This window comes from Macaca nemestrina, chromosome 15, assembly GCF_043159975.1.
Source record: "Macaca nemestrina isolate mMacNem1 chromosome 15, mMacNem.hap1, whole genome shotgun sequence".
In the NCBI taxonomy this organism is placed as follows: domain Eukaryota; kingdom Metazoa; phylum Chordata; class Mammalia; order Primates; family Cercopithecidae; genus Macaca; species Macaca nemestrina.
The window spans coordinates 23,857,050-23,873,789 of NC_092139.1; the positions used below are offsets into that span (position 1 = coordinate 23,857,050).

At 46.5% G+C, this 16,740-nt stretch overlaps 1 long non-coding RNA gene across 9 annotated transcripts in view; it reads left to right on the forward strand.

Moving 5' to 3' along the window:
* Positions 1-16,740, forward strand: part of LOC105496355 (uncharacterized) — a 382,416-nt gene that overhangs the window by 54,756 nt on the left and 310,920 nt on the right. For 6 of the 9 annotated variants that reach the window (XR_011613348.1, XR_011613352.1, XR_011613345.1 and 3 more), the window contains exons 2-3: positions 1,272-9,851; positions 12,001-15,730. This is a non-coding gene — a long non-coding RNA (uncharacterized lncRNA). The remainder of the gene's footprint in view (positions 1-1,271; positions 9,852-12,000; positions 15,731-16,740) is intronic. The other 3 variants (XR_011613349.1, XR_011613350.1, XR_011613351.1) reach the window with 2 other exon arrangements.

Here is a 16,740-nt window from a genome sequence, read left to right on the forward strand (position 1 = left end):
GGCTGACCTAGCACAGCCTGGGCTAGGATGACTCATTTCTGCTCTGTGTGGTCTCTCACCCTCCAGCAGGCTTGGCCAAACTTGTCCTAATGGTGGCTGAGCAGGGTTCCAGGAGAAGAAGCAGAATCATGCCCGGCTGCTTGAGGCCCAGGCTCAGAACTGGCATAGTGTCACTTCCAGCACATTCTATCAGGCAAAGCAAGTCACCAGGCCAGCCCAGATTCAAGGGATGGGAAAATAGACTTCACCTCTTGATGGGAGGAGCAGTAAAGTCACATTGGAAGGGATGTGGGTACAAGGAAGGAAAAAATTTGGGCCACCTTTGCAATAAATCTATCACAACTAAAGCTAGCTGAGAGAAGATTCTAATGCTCATGAGTAATTTTTATAGTCCAAACTCTTGGCCATGGCCTACAAGTCCCTGTATGAACTAGCCCTGCCAACTTCCTCATCCTTAGCTTGCACCATGTTTCAGCCACATTGGACCTTTTTTTTTTTTCCAGTGCTTTGTCCTTAAAATGCTTCCTCCTCCCACAGTGCTTTTACATATGCTGATTTCTCTGCTAAGACTACTCTACTTTAGTGTTTCCCTTAATTAATGTACCCCCTCCTTTGCATTTCAGCTCAAGCCCTTCCTGATTTCCCTGGCTAGGTTGAATCCTTTTATTATAGACTCTCAGAATACGACATACTTTGCTTTTTACAGTTGCAGTTTTAAGTTTGTTTTCATTTAACGAACACTTACATGGAGCTTACCATGTACCAGGCACTATTCCAAGTGTATTATAAATATTAAATCATCTAATCTTCAATACATTTTTGGGGCAACTATTATTATTATTATTATTATTATTATTAATTTTTTTAGAGACAAGGTCTTGTTCTGTCACCCAGGCTGGAGTGCAGTGGCACCATCACAGCTCACTGCAGCCTTGAACTCGTGGGCTCAAGTGATCTTCCCACCTCAGCCTCCCGAGTAGCTGGGACCACAAGCACACATTACCACACCCAGCTAATTTTTAAATTTTTTGTAGAGACAGAGTCTCACTACATTGTTTAGGCTGGTCTCAAACTCCTGGCCTCAAGCAATCCTCCTGCCTCGGCCTCCCAAAGTACTGGAATTACATTACATAGGCACATGGCCTATTATTTTCCCCATGTCACAGATGAGGAAGCTGAGGCACCAAGAGGCTGAGTGACCAAGCCAAGGTCACACAGCTGTTAAAGGATGGAGCAGGAATTTATGTTATTTATATTTTTTCCATTTTCAGAGTGTAAGCTGATGGATGGATGGAGCAGGAGTTCAAATTCCAGGAAGTCTGGGCTCCACTACCCCTCCTGTCTCTCTCACTATACTGTGATTATTCGTTTCAAATCTGTTTTCCCAACCAGAGTGTGAACCTGGTGAAGGCAGAGACCACATTTGTTTGCTGACAATTTTGCCTCCCCAGGGTCTGGCACAGCATCTGGCACACACTAGGTGCTCAACAAATATTTGTGGAATGAATGAACTGGAGACATCAGCCACTGACGAAGGGACTTTCTGTAGCTCCTTTGAATTGCGGGGTCCTGAGACTCTCTGCAGCCTGATTTCTTCCTTGAGGGATGCTTCTCCACTCTGCTGAAATCCTGAATCCCAGAAACATCCCTTTGCATAGACATCTCTGGCAGCTGCTTCCCCTGCAATGGCCCCGAGGAAGTTTCGACAATGCCAATTCCCACCCGCGTTGCAGCCACCCCTGAATGAATGACCCTGCTAAGAGTGCAGTTTTCTCTCCCTCTTGCCCTAACTTTGATTTGATCAGGCCAAATCTGAAATGATGTGTGAAAGTAATGATATTTTGTAATTAAATCTCTGGTGACGGCCACTGCAATTTGTGCTACATGCATTGTTCATAAGGAAAAAACGCATCAATTCATTTTCTGACTGGCTACTCCAGGGACTGGCAATTAGGAGCAGCTCATCTCTCGTTGCCTCGCATATTAAAGAGCTACTGAAACGCAAAGAGAATTTGGGAGGGTTTTCTTTTTCTTTTTTTCCCAACCTTCTAATAATGTTAGCTTAATTAGGGAGGCTCAGTGATAAAGGGAAAGTTTTGGATGATTTGAGCATAGTGTGGTGGAAGGAAGAGAAAGAACAAATAAAGAGAAATGAAAGTGTCAGGCACAGGGGCTGTGATGGCTGGAATATTAGGAAGATTCTACCTAGTAAGGCTTGACTTCGTGGGGGTCAGGCTGGGCTGTGGCTAAGAACAGGAGGGCACCAGGGCATCCTGGGTGCCACAGATCTAAGCTAAGTGCTGCTTCCTTCCACTCTGGCAAGATCTTTTCTTTAGCATTCTTAAAAAAAATGTATTTATTATTGAGCCTTGGAGTGTGTCACTTGCCCTGCAAATGATGGCCCATCCATCCTCTAACTGGTTACTGCTGTTGGCATCTTCGCTGGACCAAGGTACTGAAAGTCAGTTCCATCATTTTTTTAAAGAAGCCTTTATTTTTTGTTTTTAGAGCATTTTTAGGTTCATAGCAAAATTAAGTGGGAAGTACAGGGTTCCCACATTCCCCTACCCCCACCCTTACACAGAGCCTCTCTCATGATCAGCATCCTACTTGGGAGTGGTACATTTGTCACAATCAGCAAACCTACCTTGACACATCAGTGTCACCCAGGGTCCATAGTTTCCATGAGAGTTCACTCTTGGTGTTGGCTATTCTATGGGTTTTGACAAATGTCTGATGACTTGTATCAGCATTATAGCACCATATGCAATAGTTTCACTGCCCTAAAAATCTTCCGTGCTCTGGTATTCATCCCTCTCTGGCAACCTCTGGTCTTTTCATTATCTCCACAGTTTTGTCTTTTCCAGAACGTTACATAGTTGGAACCATACAGTGTGTACCCATTTTGGATTGGCTTCTTCCACTTAGTAACATGCCTTTAGGGACATCCCTTTTCCAAGCTCATCCCTTAGAGCCCAGGAAAGCCTTTTCCCTGATCTCCACTCTTCATGTGTCCAAGCCTTTGGTTCTGTCTGTGCAGACCCCAGTAAGGACTTAGTCTGTGTGCTGATTGCCTGAAGGTGTGGGCAGAGTTGGAGATGAGAGGGATAGGGATCACGGAGGATGGATTGAGGAATGGGGATGGAAGTGGGGTGCGGTGAGGGCCCAGCTAGAAAAACAGGGAGGTTTGGGACCCCTGGATCTAAGATGAAGAAGGGCAAGACCAAATGCTGAAGTAGATTTTGTCAACATTATTTTTGCTTCTAGAGTCTTCCAGACAAGGTGCTGGTCTAGTGGTTTCACGAAAACTTTTAATTTGGCGCCTGCAATAACCGTGCTGCTCAGAGTGAGATGATTAGTGCAGCCCATTTCACAGGAAAAGAAACTGAGGCACAGGGAGGTAAGGAGCTATGCCCAAATCTGACAGCCAGCAAGACAGTGCCAGGTTTGAATTCCAGGTCTGTCAGATACTAGGCCAGGGCAGAACTTTCTATGATGGTGGAAATGTTCTAGATCCGCACTGCCCAGTACGGTACCCACGAGCCACATGTGGCTACTGAGCACTTGAAATGTGGCTAGTGAGACTGAGGAACTGAATTTTACATTGTATTTAATTTTAATTAATGTAAATTTAAATAGCCACATGTGGTTGGTGGCTTCTTATTGGACCACACAGCTAGACCCTTGGAGATCTTGGTGCAGCTCCCTAGCTGCCCCCAGCCCATGAGTTTCCCAGCATAAATGGCAACATCATGACTAATCTCCTTACAGCTGATCTCCATGGGAGCTCCAGGAAGGAGGATCTGGACTCATCCTTTGCACACCCCACTGTGCCACACTCAGAGCCTGTTAGGAAACAAATCTTCTACTAATACTTTTTGAATAAACACCTGCTTGTGCCATGGGCTTAGTCTGCAGAATTTCAATGCATCTTTTCAACAACTCATTGCAGTGGCTTCCATTACTATTCCCATCTTATACTAGAGGACAGAGAGGCTCAGTGAGGCTCACTGACTTCTCCTAAGTCACACAGCTGGTAAATATCTGGACCAGATTTGGAGCTTAGGCATCTCTGCTCCAAAAGCCCATCCTCTTTTCATGCAGCAGGCACAGGGACCAGTTTGGGGTGGATCTCCACCACAGCTGCTAACCCAATGGTCCCAAAGGTATTGTGCTTACCCCTGTCTTAGCAGATATTGACTCAAATGCAAGCAGTTTATCTGGGAGATAAAGGCAATGCAGGTAAGGGAGGGAGGAAGTGAGACAGGGAGGAGAAGATAGACAATAATGAGGCCATCATCCTGTTAGCACTCCTGGGGTGGTTGAGGCTTAATCGTGCTGGGGAACTGTGGGGGTCTGTATGGACTACACCATAGAGTTATTCCACCCATAGGGTGAGGGAGTTAGGGTATTTGTCCACCAACTTTCACCATGCATTGGTTGAGAACTGCTTTGGGTGTGTGCATGGCACTTCTGGCCTGCCACAGAGGTGGGCAAAGTGGCTTCTGTGGACAGAGAAAGTCCTCAGGCAAAGAAATTACAAAAAAACCTCAGAACGTTGGGAAAATCCCTCAGCCTCGGCCAATCCCCTGTGGTCACTATAAGCACCATTTCACCAGAAGGTAAGATGATGCTTTTCTTATGAGTGGTTCATCCCAAGTCCTCCATCACCCTTAGAGACCCTGGGTTCCCTTTTAAGGAGTTTAGCCGTAATGAAGCAGATGGTGCTTTGCTGATGATCTTTGGAAACTGGGATGTATTTGCAATTCAGAAAAGGGGCACTGGGATCTTTGCATATGTATAAAGAAGGTGTTTTCTGAAAATCATAAGGGTGTAAATAAGGTTTAGGTGAATGTTTAAATCTACTTGGGGGACAAACTTTTAGGGAACATTCTCAAGGTCTTTAGGAGTACCTGTCAGCATAATAAACAACTCATGGATTACAAATTGTTCTTCTAGTTCATTAAAGTATGCTCCCTAATCACTGATCGAAGGCAACTCCTAGTCTAGTTCAAGTAACTGTAAACACAACTGTAAGATTTGGTGCTAAAACTAGCGTGATCTCCCCACATTCTGAATTCACGCTGGAACATAACCCTTCTGGCCAGATCATCTTCACTGTTAAACTTTTCAGATTTAGTTTTCCACCCTGGTCCCATGTTTTAAAGGAGTTAGAAGCTATAGTCAACCCTTGGTAGACATTTTGTCAGAGGCATTTGAACCAGAGCAACTCCATCTTGAATAGCAGCTGAGTGAAATAAGGCTGAGACCTTACCAGTCTGCATTCCCAGGAGGTTAGGCATTCTTAGTCACAGGATGAGACAGAAGGTTGGCACAAGATACAGGTCATAAGGACCTTGAAGATAAAATAGTTTGTGGTAAAGAAGCAGGCCAAAACTCACCCAAATCAAGATGGTCATGAAAGTGACCTCTGGTAGTCCTTACTACTCCTTATACGCTAATTATAATTCATTAGCATGCTAAAAGACATGCCCACCAGCACCATGACAGTTTACAAATGCCATGAGAACCTCAGAAAGTTACCCTATATGGTCTAAAAAGGGGAGGAACCTTCAGTTCCAGGAATTGCCTGTCCCTTTCCCAGAAAACTCATGAATAATCCACCCCTTGGTAACATATAGCCAAAAACTAACTATAAGTATACTTAAGTCAAGCATTCCATTCCACTGCTCTGCCTATAGAGTAGCCATTCTTTATTTCTTTACTTTCCTAATAAACTTGCTTTTAATTTACCTTATGGACTCACCTCAAATTCTTTCTTGCTCAAGGTCCAAGAACCCTCTCTTGGGGTCTGCATCAGGACTCCTTTCCGATAACACTTTCATCTCGGGTTCTTACTTCTTGATGCCCCCCATTTCAAAACTAACATTTGTTTAGCATGTACTAAGTGCTGGTTCTCAATTAGTCTCTTTTAGTTCATTTCAACCTGGCTGCAAACTTGTAAGGAAAGTGTTCACCCTTCCATTTTTCACAAGGTGAAACTCCCCGGGGGAAGTGAGCAGGAAAATTTCAGGGAATGTTCATGGGATGAAAGCTGCCTGATAACTGGGATTTAGACTAATGATTCTAGACCTGAGCTGCACAGTTAAGTCACCTGGGAAACTTAAAACAAAACAAAACAAAAACTGATGTCCACAGACTGAGCAGCATGGTGAGACACCATCTCTTAAAAAAAAAAAAAAAAAAAAATTATCCAGGCATGGTGGTGTGTAGTCCCAGTTACTTCAGAGGCTGAGGTAGGAGGATCGCTTGAGCCCAGGAGATCAAGGCTACAGAGACTTGTGATCATGCCAGGTGTCAGGTGAGTCGAACACAGGCAGAACTGAGAATGACAGCTTTAGAAAACACACAGCCTTTTTCCTGATGCTGAATCCTAACACCCAGTGTAGTGAAATTGATGTGGACTTCAGAGCCAGGCAGACCTGAGTTCGAATCCTGGCTCTGCTATTAATACATATTGGCTGTGATTTTAGACGAGGTAGCTAGTCACAAGGAATCTCCTTTTTGAACTGACAATGGCAATGGTGATAATGATGATGATAATACTAATGATACTTGCAGGGTTGTTCTGAAGAGTCAGTGGGGTGCTCAGATATCCAGGAAGTGGGGTTTCCTTCATTAAATACCATATTACAAACCTTTTCCAGCCTTGTCTGAGGTGACCTGGGCCTCACCCCGCCTGGAAGTCTGTGGCTGACCTCAAGTCCGAGTGCTGGCCATCTCTTTGGAAGCCATCCTCTTTGCTGATGCCCGGGATGTGCTCAGCCATGCCCATCTTCTCCTGACGAGGATGGTATCGACATTTCAAAACAGTTTAATTATTCTGCGGCTGCCTGGCTATTAGCTGCGACAAGAGAGCTCAGGGCTATTTTTCAGCATTAATTTTCCATTTGAAATGAATTCCTTTTGGTTACACTTTTTAAATGTTTCTTTTAATTAGACGCAATTACTTCAGAAGAATTGCTTTTATTCCTCAGCCTGAGATCCCAGTGATAAAGTCGCTATCTGGCCCCACCGAACGGCCGGGACGCCTCATTTAGTCGCTGCACTAAAGTATATTGAACTAGGAAATTATACAGCGAATCAACTATTAATTCCTTTTATGATCGCTCACTCTAACATCTTGAATGAGATCTTCAGGGGGAAATTTAGTCACAATAGGGATCATTGTTCTCCACCTCCAGCCGCCGGCCCAGTGTGAGGGGGGCTGACAGCTGGGGGCTACCCTGCTGATGGGCCTGGCACAGGGGCAGGATAGCGTGGGGGCGCCTGGCTTTCTTGGGGCTCGGAGCAGAGGACAGCGGGTGTGAGCAGTGCAGCTAAAGCTCTCTGTCCAGGCTGGAGGGGTGCCCCTCAGCCCCATGAAAGGGGAGTTTGCTGCGGCTCTGCAAAGGGAGAATACAGACAACTGCTCACTTTGAGCTTTGCACATTCCGCTGACTCCTTTGGTGGCTCAGTGTAGTGGAGGGAGGCTGGGAGTCAGTAGGTGGCACTCTTCCCTCTGTGTTGGTAACTGGGTCTGGGCTGACGGGAGGCCCTGGAAGAGGCTGTGCAGCCAGAGTTGGACGAACCCTTTCTTTCGAAGCTTTAGACCAATTCACTCTTATGAGATGGAGAAAGTGAGGCACAGAGAGGCACACTGTCATATACAGACAAGGGCTGAACAGGGCTCAGTTCTGGCCAAGTCTCTGAACATAACCTTTGGGTTTTTCTTGGGGACTTGAAGCTTCCTCTCCAATCCTGGCAAGTTGATAGCTTTTATTTGAGGTGGGTGTTGTTGGTGAAAGGTGGACCCATTCAGGGCTACTCCGCTGTCTGTGCATCCCAGAGGGGCTGCACTCCCAGCCTACCAGACAAGGAAAAGGTGAACAGGACCACAGAGCTTCCCTTGGCATTTGGAAATCACAGGACTGCAGCGGTGCCGGGGCAGCGAGCGGTGGGTTAGAGGAGCACCCAGATGCTGACCATGACCTCAGGGGAACAGTAAACACCGCCAGACAGTCGCTGTAAGCTCGGCACCGGGGAGGTGGCTGGGGGGATGAAAATGAAGAAAACATAGTCCGTGACCTTGAGGTGACATTCACTCAAAATCACAATATGACAAATGAGTGCAATTTCTCTGAGAGGAGCTGGGCTTTGAAGGATGGCTAGGAGTTTGCAGGGGGAAAGGGTGTTCTGGGTAGACGGCGCTGCAAGTGCAAAGGCGTGGAGGCGTGAAAGCAGGAAGGCTGAGTGTGTGGAGGAGAGTGCAGCTGACTGCCCTCTGGGGACTTGTGTGCCTTGCAGGGGAGTTTGGACTTTTGTCTTGAGGGCAATCCGGAGGCACAGCAGGTTTTCAGGAGGGAGGAGACAAGGTCAGATTTGTGATTTCGACAGATCGTGCTGGCTGCTCTGTGGAGGACAGATACAAGGATTTCAGAGACAGGCTGGGAGACCTGCTGCGAGGCTCTGGTCATTGTCTATGTGAGAGGTGGACTTGGGTTGAGTTAGGACGAGTGCAGTGGGGATAGAAAAAAGAGAGGCACAGGAATTTTTTTTTTTGAGACTGAGTCTCGCTGTATTGCCCAGACTGGAATACAGTGATGTGATCTCGGCTCACTGCAACCTCTGCCTCCTGGGTTCAAATGATTCTCGTGCCTCAACCTCCTGCGTAGCTGGGAGGACAGGCACCCACCACCACGCCCGGCTAATTTTAGTATTTTTAGTAGAGACGGGGTTTCACCATGTTGTCCAGGCTATTCTCAAACTCCTGACCTCAAGTAATCTGCCTGCCTTGGCCTCCCAAAGTGCTGGGATTACAGGCATGAGCCACCGCCGCTGGCCCAGGCACAGGTTTTTATTTCTGTCTTTTGAGCAGGGCTGCATTGTGACTTTTGTGACCCTAGACGCGTCTGCCTTCATGGGCCCCTCCTACAAGAATAGATTTTCAGGGGTCGTAAATATTCTATTTGTCTCTCATGAAAGAAGAAAATTAAACATATTTGTCTAACCTAAAAGTTTCTGTTTTCCCTGATTTTGAAGGACATGAGAATATTCTGTGGGTATGGAAAATGTTGTGGACCCTGCGTTGCTACAGTGCCTAATGGAGAAGTCGGCACTGGTATTGTGGAAAGAACAAATAGGATACGGAGCTCAGGCCTCCTGCTTCGAGGCTGAGGAAGGATGTGGGACACTCCCCTCCTCTTCCTCCCTCAGTGCCTCCCCAACCCCCGGGTGCCCTTGGAGATAAGAAGAATGACAATGATGATCTCACTGAGCCTTTACTACGTCCAAAGTGGGCTACTACACACCCTGTTTCCTTTACTCCCCACGGAGACTCTGTGAGGTTGGGACTATTATTCTTTCTACTTTGTAGGTGAGAAAACTGATCCTCAGGGTAACTCTCGGCCACACAGCAGTGGAGGAGGTGGGGCTGCAATGGGGACAGGAGAGGTGGATGGGAGGGAGGATGAGCCCATTCTGCAGTATGTTCTGGGCCCCAGAGGGCAATAGCTGCTTAAAAACAGCTCAGATTCACTGAGCACTTACACATTGTCTAGATGTGCATTAAGCACCCACCTGTCATAGGTGGCCTTATCAGCCATCGTCTTGGCTGCCAAGCCCCTGCTCTTGTGGACCCATTGTGGGCTGCAGGGTGGCCCAGCCAGCTCAGGAGGCCCAGGGTTTTAGGGCTAGATGGACATTTTCTCTCGCCTTCCCTACCTTCCATGGCACAGGAGAGCCGAGAGGAAGCCAGGAGTGGAGTCTTCAGCTGTCTCTGTCCTCTGTGGATGTCCCCCTGCTCCCATCCGTGAGGACTGGCCTGCGCTTTGTTTCTATTGGAGGAAGAGGTAGGTACCTGGGGGTGGAGCTCCTGCCCCAGAATCATCTGGAGTTTTACCTTGGGGAGGGGAGGGCAGTTTGGAGGAGATGTGGTCACTGCTCAGACTAGTTTCCCTTCTGTCCCCAAGTACCCTGCTATGGACTGAATGGGTCCCCCCAAATTTCTATGTTGAAGACTAAATCTTCAATGTGATGGTATTAAGAGGCAGGGCTTTAGGGCAGTAGTTAGGACATTAGAAAAATATCCTACTGGGATTCATTCCGCCTTATGAAGGGATGAAGACACCAGAGCTCTCTCTTTGAGGGTGCAAGAGAGATACCGGATTTCTAGCCTCCAGCAATGTGAGAAATAAATGCTTATTGTTTAAACCCACTCAGACTACGGTATTTTGTTAGAGCAGCTGGAACTAAGACATATTCCTTCTGCTAGGCAGTTCTTTGACACTGATCCTGGCCAGATTGTCCTGCCCCACGGGAGCCCTAGAGCCAGGCCCCGGCTGGTCAAAGGGAAACAGAAACTCCCTCTCATGCACCTTGATGTGAGCCAAGCATGGTGCTGTTAGGGCGGCCAACTGTTTTCTGGGACTCGGAACTTTCAGTGTCAAAACTGGGACAGTCACGGGCAAACTGGGGCCTGTTGGTCACCGTAGGCTGTCTGTGACTGTAACACATAGTAGTTGCACGTTCCTACTGCTGAAGACACCAGGTAGTTATTGCCATGTCTTGGAATAATCTCTATCCCTTGGCACATTTCCAGGTGAGTCATGTTGACCACTTCATCCACATGGTAGATACGGGTTGACTGGCCTTTAGATGTAATAGGCTTCCAATGTATTGGAGAATGACTGTTTGGACTCGAGGTCACATACTTTTCACTTTGAGTTCCATTCTTTTTTTTGTCACCCAGGCTGGGGTGCAGTGGTATGATCATGGTTCACTGAGGCTTTGAGCTGGTCTCAAGCAATCCTCCTGTCTCAGCCTCCCCAGTAGCTGGGACTTCGAGTGCAAGTCATGGCTTCTGGCTCTTGAGTTCCACTCTTTTAAGCAATATGGACTTTAAGGTAGTTGTACCTGTGAAGTTCCACTTTCCATTTAAATTTCATTCCAGTAAGGAAACTTGTGTGTCTGCTCTTTGCATTTTAAACATTTAACTGAGTTTCACAATTTTCATAAAAGAAAAATGCATGATGTTAGTTAGGGCAGCAAACAGATGATTTTAAAGCATTTCAACAATTAGTCTTTTTAAGAAAATGAACACTAGTTTTAAAAAGCAGGTATTTGGGTAGAAAAAAGTAGTGAGGTATTAAAAAAATCTTATGATTGAGGGAAAGCACTACAATGGAGGTATAAACCACAGTCATATGGGTGTGATAAGTGCCTGATATGGTTTGGCTCTGTGTCCCCACCCAACTCTCATGTCGAATTGTAATTCCCAAAGTTGGCGGAGGTACCTGGTGGGAAGAGATTGGATCATGCGGGTGGATTTCCCCCTTGCTGTTCTTGTGATAGTGAGTGAGTTCTCATAAGATCTGGTTGTTTAAACGTGTGTAGCACCTCCCCCTGCACTCTCTTTCTCTTGCTCCGTTGTGGTAAGACGTGTTTGCTTCCCTTCACCTTCGGCCATGATTGTGTTTCCTGAGGTCTCCCAGCCACACTTCCTGTACAACCTACAGAACTGGGTCAATTAAACCTCTTTTCTTCATAAATTACCCCGTCTCAAGTAGTTCTTTATAGTAGTGTGAGAACAGACTTCATACAATGCTCAATGTTTGGAAAAGATGAACTAGGGTGGGGCAGAGAGCAGTGTTTTCCTGGGTTTGCCACTTAACAGGTGGGCTGAACTCTCAACCTCTCCAAGCTCTAGTTTCCTTATCTATAGAATAGTATAATGAATATTGGGTTGTTCCAAGGTTTAAATAAGATCTTTAATGTAAAGTACTTAGCACAGTCCCTGGCACATAGGAAGACCTGACAAATAGAAGTGAATTATTATTTTTATGAAATAAATGATACAAATAATCAGAGTGAATAGGATCCTGAAGAATTCGAAGGGTCAATTAACACATTTTCTCTAGGCCAGTGGTTCTCATAGTTGAGGGTTCATCAGAATCACCTGTGTGATTTCCTAGTTCACAGACTGCTGGGCTTCACTTTCAGAGTTTCTGATTAAGTGGGCCTGGAGTAGGCCAGGAATCTGCATGTCTAACAAGTGCCCAGGTGATGCTGATGCTGACAGCCACTGCTGTGATGTGAAATTGGCAGTTAAGGAAGAGAAGTTGCCTGCTCTGAAGCACCGTGGTTGTGAAACATCCTACAGTGAAAACAGGCGCATGTATGATGGAGAGGTAAGATTTTTCACAGTTTCTTCCCGTAACAAAGGGGATCCGAAGGCTTTCTACATCAGCCTGCGAGAGAGCAGCAGAGTTAGGTTAAACAGAGTATGTGAACAGCAGATGTTTAGTGAGGGAGGAAGGTGCTCAACCACTTGAATTTCTTTAAACCTTGCTCCAATTCAGTGTTTCTCAAAGTGGAGTTCCCAGACCAGCAGCATCAGTGTCACCTGGGAATTTGTAAGAAATGCAAATTCCTGGGCTCAAAGTGGGGCCCAGTGATCTGGTTCAACAAGCCCTCCAGGTGATTCTGATGTTTGCTACAGTTCGAGAAGCACTGATCTAAGTGATTTGTGACTTCCTTATACATGGAAGACAGGGTGGCTAATGTAAGTTTATCTTATTTAAATAAATAATTACAAAAAACACAATTGACTGATCATACTTTTCAAAACCTCTGGGGAAAGCAAGCCCGGGGTGGCAGCATTGCAGATTACCCTCCTTACAATTACCCTCCTTTATTCCCTCATACTGCACACTAGTATTACCTGGGCAATTAAAAAAATTAGTGATGCCTGGCTTGCACCCTCAGAGATTCTGCTTTCTCTGGGATGAAGCTTGAGTATCATACTTGTGCATGCGCGCGCGTGTGTGTGTGTGTGTGTGTGTGTGTTTTGAGAAAGAGCCTGGCTCTGTCACCCAGGCTGGAGTGCAGTGGTGTGATCTCGGCTCACTGCAACCTCTGCCTCCTGGGTTCAAGCCTCCGAGTAGCTGGGACTACAGGCTTGCACCATCACGCCTGGCTAATTTTTGTATTTTTAGTAGAGATGGGATTTTTCCACGTCGGCCAGGCTGGTTTAGAACTCTTGGCCTCAAGTGATCCACCCGCCCTGGCCTCCCAAATTGCTGGGATTACAGGTGTGAGCCACTGTGCCCACATGAGCAGCATATTTTTAAAAGCTCCCCTGGTGATTCTAGTGGACTGAGAACCAGCAGTCTATGTAATTATTTGTCTGTTTAGTGTCTGTCTGTCCCGAAGGTTTAGAAGTTACACAAGAGGAGGGACTGTAAATGTTTGTAAAATGAAAAATGAATGAATGGAAGTGTGGATATTTCTTTGCAATACTGATTTTGTTTCCTTTGGATATACACCCAGAAGTGGGATTACTGGATCATATGGTAGCTCTATTTTTAATGTTTTGAGGACCCTCGATACTGTCTTCCATTATGGCTATACCAATATTCACAGTAGTTAAGATATGAAAACAATCTAAATGTCTGTCAATAGATAAATGGATAAAGAAAATGGGAGTAATAATGTGAGTTATTATTCAGCCTTATAAAAGAAGAAAATCTTGTCATTCCCAACAACATGAATGAACCCGGAAGACACTATGCTAAGTGAAATGTCAGACACAGAAAGGCAAACACTGTAGGATTTCGCTAATATGTGGAGTCTAAAATAGCCGAACACACAGAAGCAGAGTAGAATGGTGGCTCCCAGGGGCTGGGGGTAGATGTTGGTTAAGGGGTTCCAAGTCTCAGTTATGCCAGATGAACAAGTTCTGGAGAGTTAATGTACAGCCAGGAGACTATAGTGACCAATGCTATATATTGCATATTTGAAACTTGCTGGCAGGGTAGATCTTGAGTGTTCTCACCACACACGCATACGTAAAAGAGAAAAAAAAGAAAAGAAAATGGTAACCAAGTGAGGTGACGGGTATGGTAATTAGCTTGATTATGGTAATCATTTCATAATGCATATGTATATCAAACATCCAGTTATATACCTTAAAAGTATGCAATTTTAATTTGTCAATTATACCTAAGTAAAGCCGAAAAAATTAACAAGTGAAGGAGATTATTGCAGGGTGGGCCTTCTATAGGGTTCTCATGAGGAGGTGACAAACCCATTGGGCGGACCTGGACCCTGACTGATGGGAGGTGGTCTTCCTGGTAGGGGAAATGGCATGAATGCATTGGAGGCTGGAGGATGCAAGGGCAGCTTAGAGAAAATTAGTCTGCCCAGGCTGATAAACCTGGGTCAAAGGAACAATGAACAATGTTGGAGAAGGGCCTTGAATGCTGAGTCAAGGAGTTTAGGCCTCTTCCACTGGTTACCACTTCCGGGGATCATTGCTTCTGTTTTCTTACCTCTCTCATCCTGAAGATCAGCTTCAGGGCGGAGAAGACCTGGGGGACAATTTCTCCTGTTGATTCCACTCAGTTCCCTATTCAAGCCAGGGACAGAGAAGAAGCCCAACTCCAGCTGGACTCCCGAGAACATATGGGCCTTGGAAATCATAATAAGAGGAAGCCATCTTCTTCATTAATTGATTAATGTAATTAAAGAAAGATAAGTATGTCGATGCCGACCACATTAGAGTTAATTTGTACGGGCAATTAGCTGCGCTCCCTCCTTCATGCTAACTGCCTCAGATGTGCTTGTGCACAGTAACCTTGGAGGTCATCAGTGGGTGCTTGGTGGCCCCTGTGAAACTTATTCTGGTCACCCTAGTGCCTAAAAAGAGCCCATGAGCCCCCAGATGTGGATGAGATACAAGCTTTGTGGCCTTGGGAGAAGTCTCCTAACATCTCTGATTTTCAGTTTTCTTGTCTGTGCAATGCGGATGATTACACTGATCTCACAAAGGAGTAGTGAGCACTCAGTGAGGAGATGTATATGCCAGAGACTTGTAGGGACCAGCACATCTCCTTCCTTCCAAGGGTGTCTCCCTTTTCAGGCCTGGTGACCAGTCCTTGGCACACAATGCTCTGGGTCCTTGCCCTGAGATGTTCCTGTAAGAACTCTGGGGATTTCGTGGGCCTGGCTGTCACCCTACTTTGCACCTACCTTGATGCTGTCTCCATTCTCACATGCTCTCCTGGGGCTGTCTCTGAGAGATCCTGCGTCTCTCTTTTTCTCTACCACCAACCCCACCCCTACCCCTATTGGGCCAACATACTCTTCCCAGGGAAGCCCTAGATCCTGCTCTGCAGCCACATCTCTCCTTTGTCATCCAGATCCCAGGATCCAGCTCCCTGTGGAATGTCCCACCGGGATGTGGCAGCTCTACAGCTGATGGCTTCATTTCTCTGTCCCAACACCGCAAATCAAATCCCTTTCCAGGACTCCCAGAGCTTGTCATCTTCCCTGCCCTGTGAATACAGCAGTTCCCAGCACAGCCACCTGGGGGCTCCCTCTCCGCTCACGGCTTCCTGCCCTGACCCCGCCCCGGTGAAGGACTCCCGTTCTGTTCCTCCCCCTTGTTCCCATCCTCCATGTCTTGGCTCACAGCTCTCCCTGCATGAGTTCCCTCTCCCCCTCTTTTTTTTTTTTTTTTTTTTTTTTTTTTGAGATGAAGTTTCGTTCCGTTGCCCAGGCTGGAGTGCAGTGGCGCCATCTTGGCTCACGGCAACCTCTGCCTCTCGGGTTCAAGTAATTCTCCCACCTCAGCCTATGAGGAGCTGGGACTACAGGCCTGCGCCACTGTGTCTGGAATTAGTGCATTCCTGGTCTGGCTGACTTCAAGAATGACCCGCGGACCCTTGCGGTGAGTGTTAACAGTTCTTAAAGACGGTGTGTCCGGAGTTAGTTCCCTCAGAAGTTCAGATGTGCCTGGAGCTTCTTCCTCCTGGTAGGTTCGTGGTCTTGCTGACAGGAGTGAAGCTGCAAACCTTCGCCGTGAGTGTCACAGCTCTTACAGGCGGCATGTCTGGAGATTTTCGTTCTTCCTGGCGGGTTCGTGGTTTCGCTGGCTTCAGGAGTGAAGCTGCAGACCTTTACAGGGACTGTTACAGCTCATAAAGGCAGCGTGGTCCCAAAGAGTGAGCAGCAGGAAGATTTATTGCAAAGAGCAAAAGAACAAAGCTTTCCACAGTGTGGAAGGGGACCCAGCGCGTTGCCGCTGGCGGCTGGGGCAGCCTACTTTTATTCCCGTATCTGGCCCCACCACATCTTACTGATTGGTTCGTTTTGACAGAGCGCTGATTGGTACATTTACAATCCTCCAGTTAGACATAAAAGTTCTCCAAGTCCCCTCTAGGTTAGCTAGAAACAGAGTACCAATTGGTGTATTTACAAACCCTGAGCTAGACACAGAGTGCTGATTGGTGCGTTTACAATCCCTTAGCTGGACGTAAAAGTTCCGCAAGTCCTCACCAGACTCAGGAGCCCAGCTGGCTTCACCTAGTGGATCCTGCACTGGGGCTGCAGGCAGAGCTGCCCACCAGTCCCCAGTGGCACCTGCACTCCTCAGCCCTTGGGCGGTCGATAGGACAGGGCGTCACGGAGCATCCATCCCTTCCCAACGTTTCCTTATGATCCTTTGATATTGTTCCTCCTGCCCCTCCCACCTCTCCCATGCATTTCATCCTTAGTGAACCACCGCTCTGCTTTCTGTCACTACAGATTAGTTTGCTTTTTCTAGAATTTTAAATAAATAAAATTAAGCAGTATGCATTTTTGGCCTGACTTTTAAACTCATTATAATTACTTTGAGACTCATCCACATTGTTGCATGTATCAGTAGTTCATTCCTTTTAATTGCTGGGTAGTATTTCG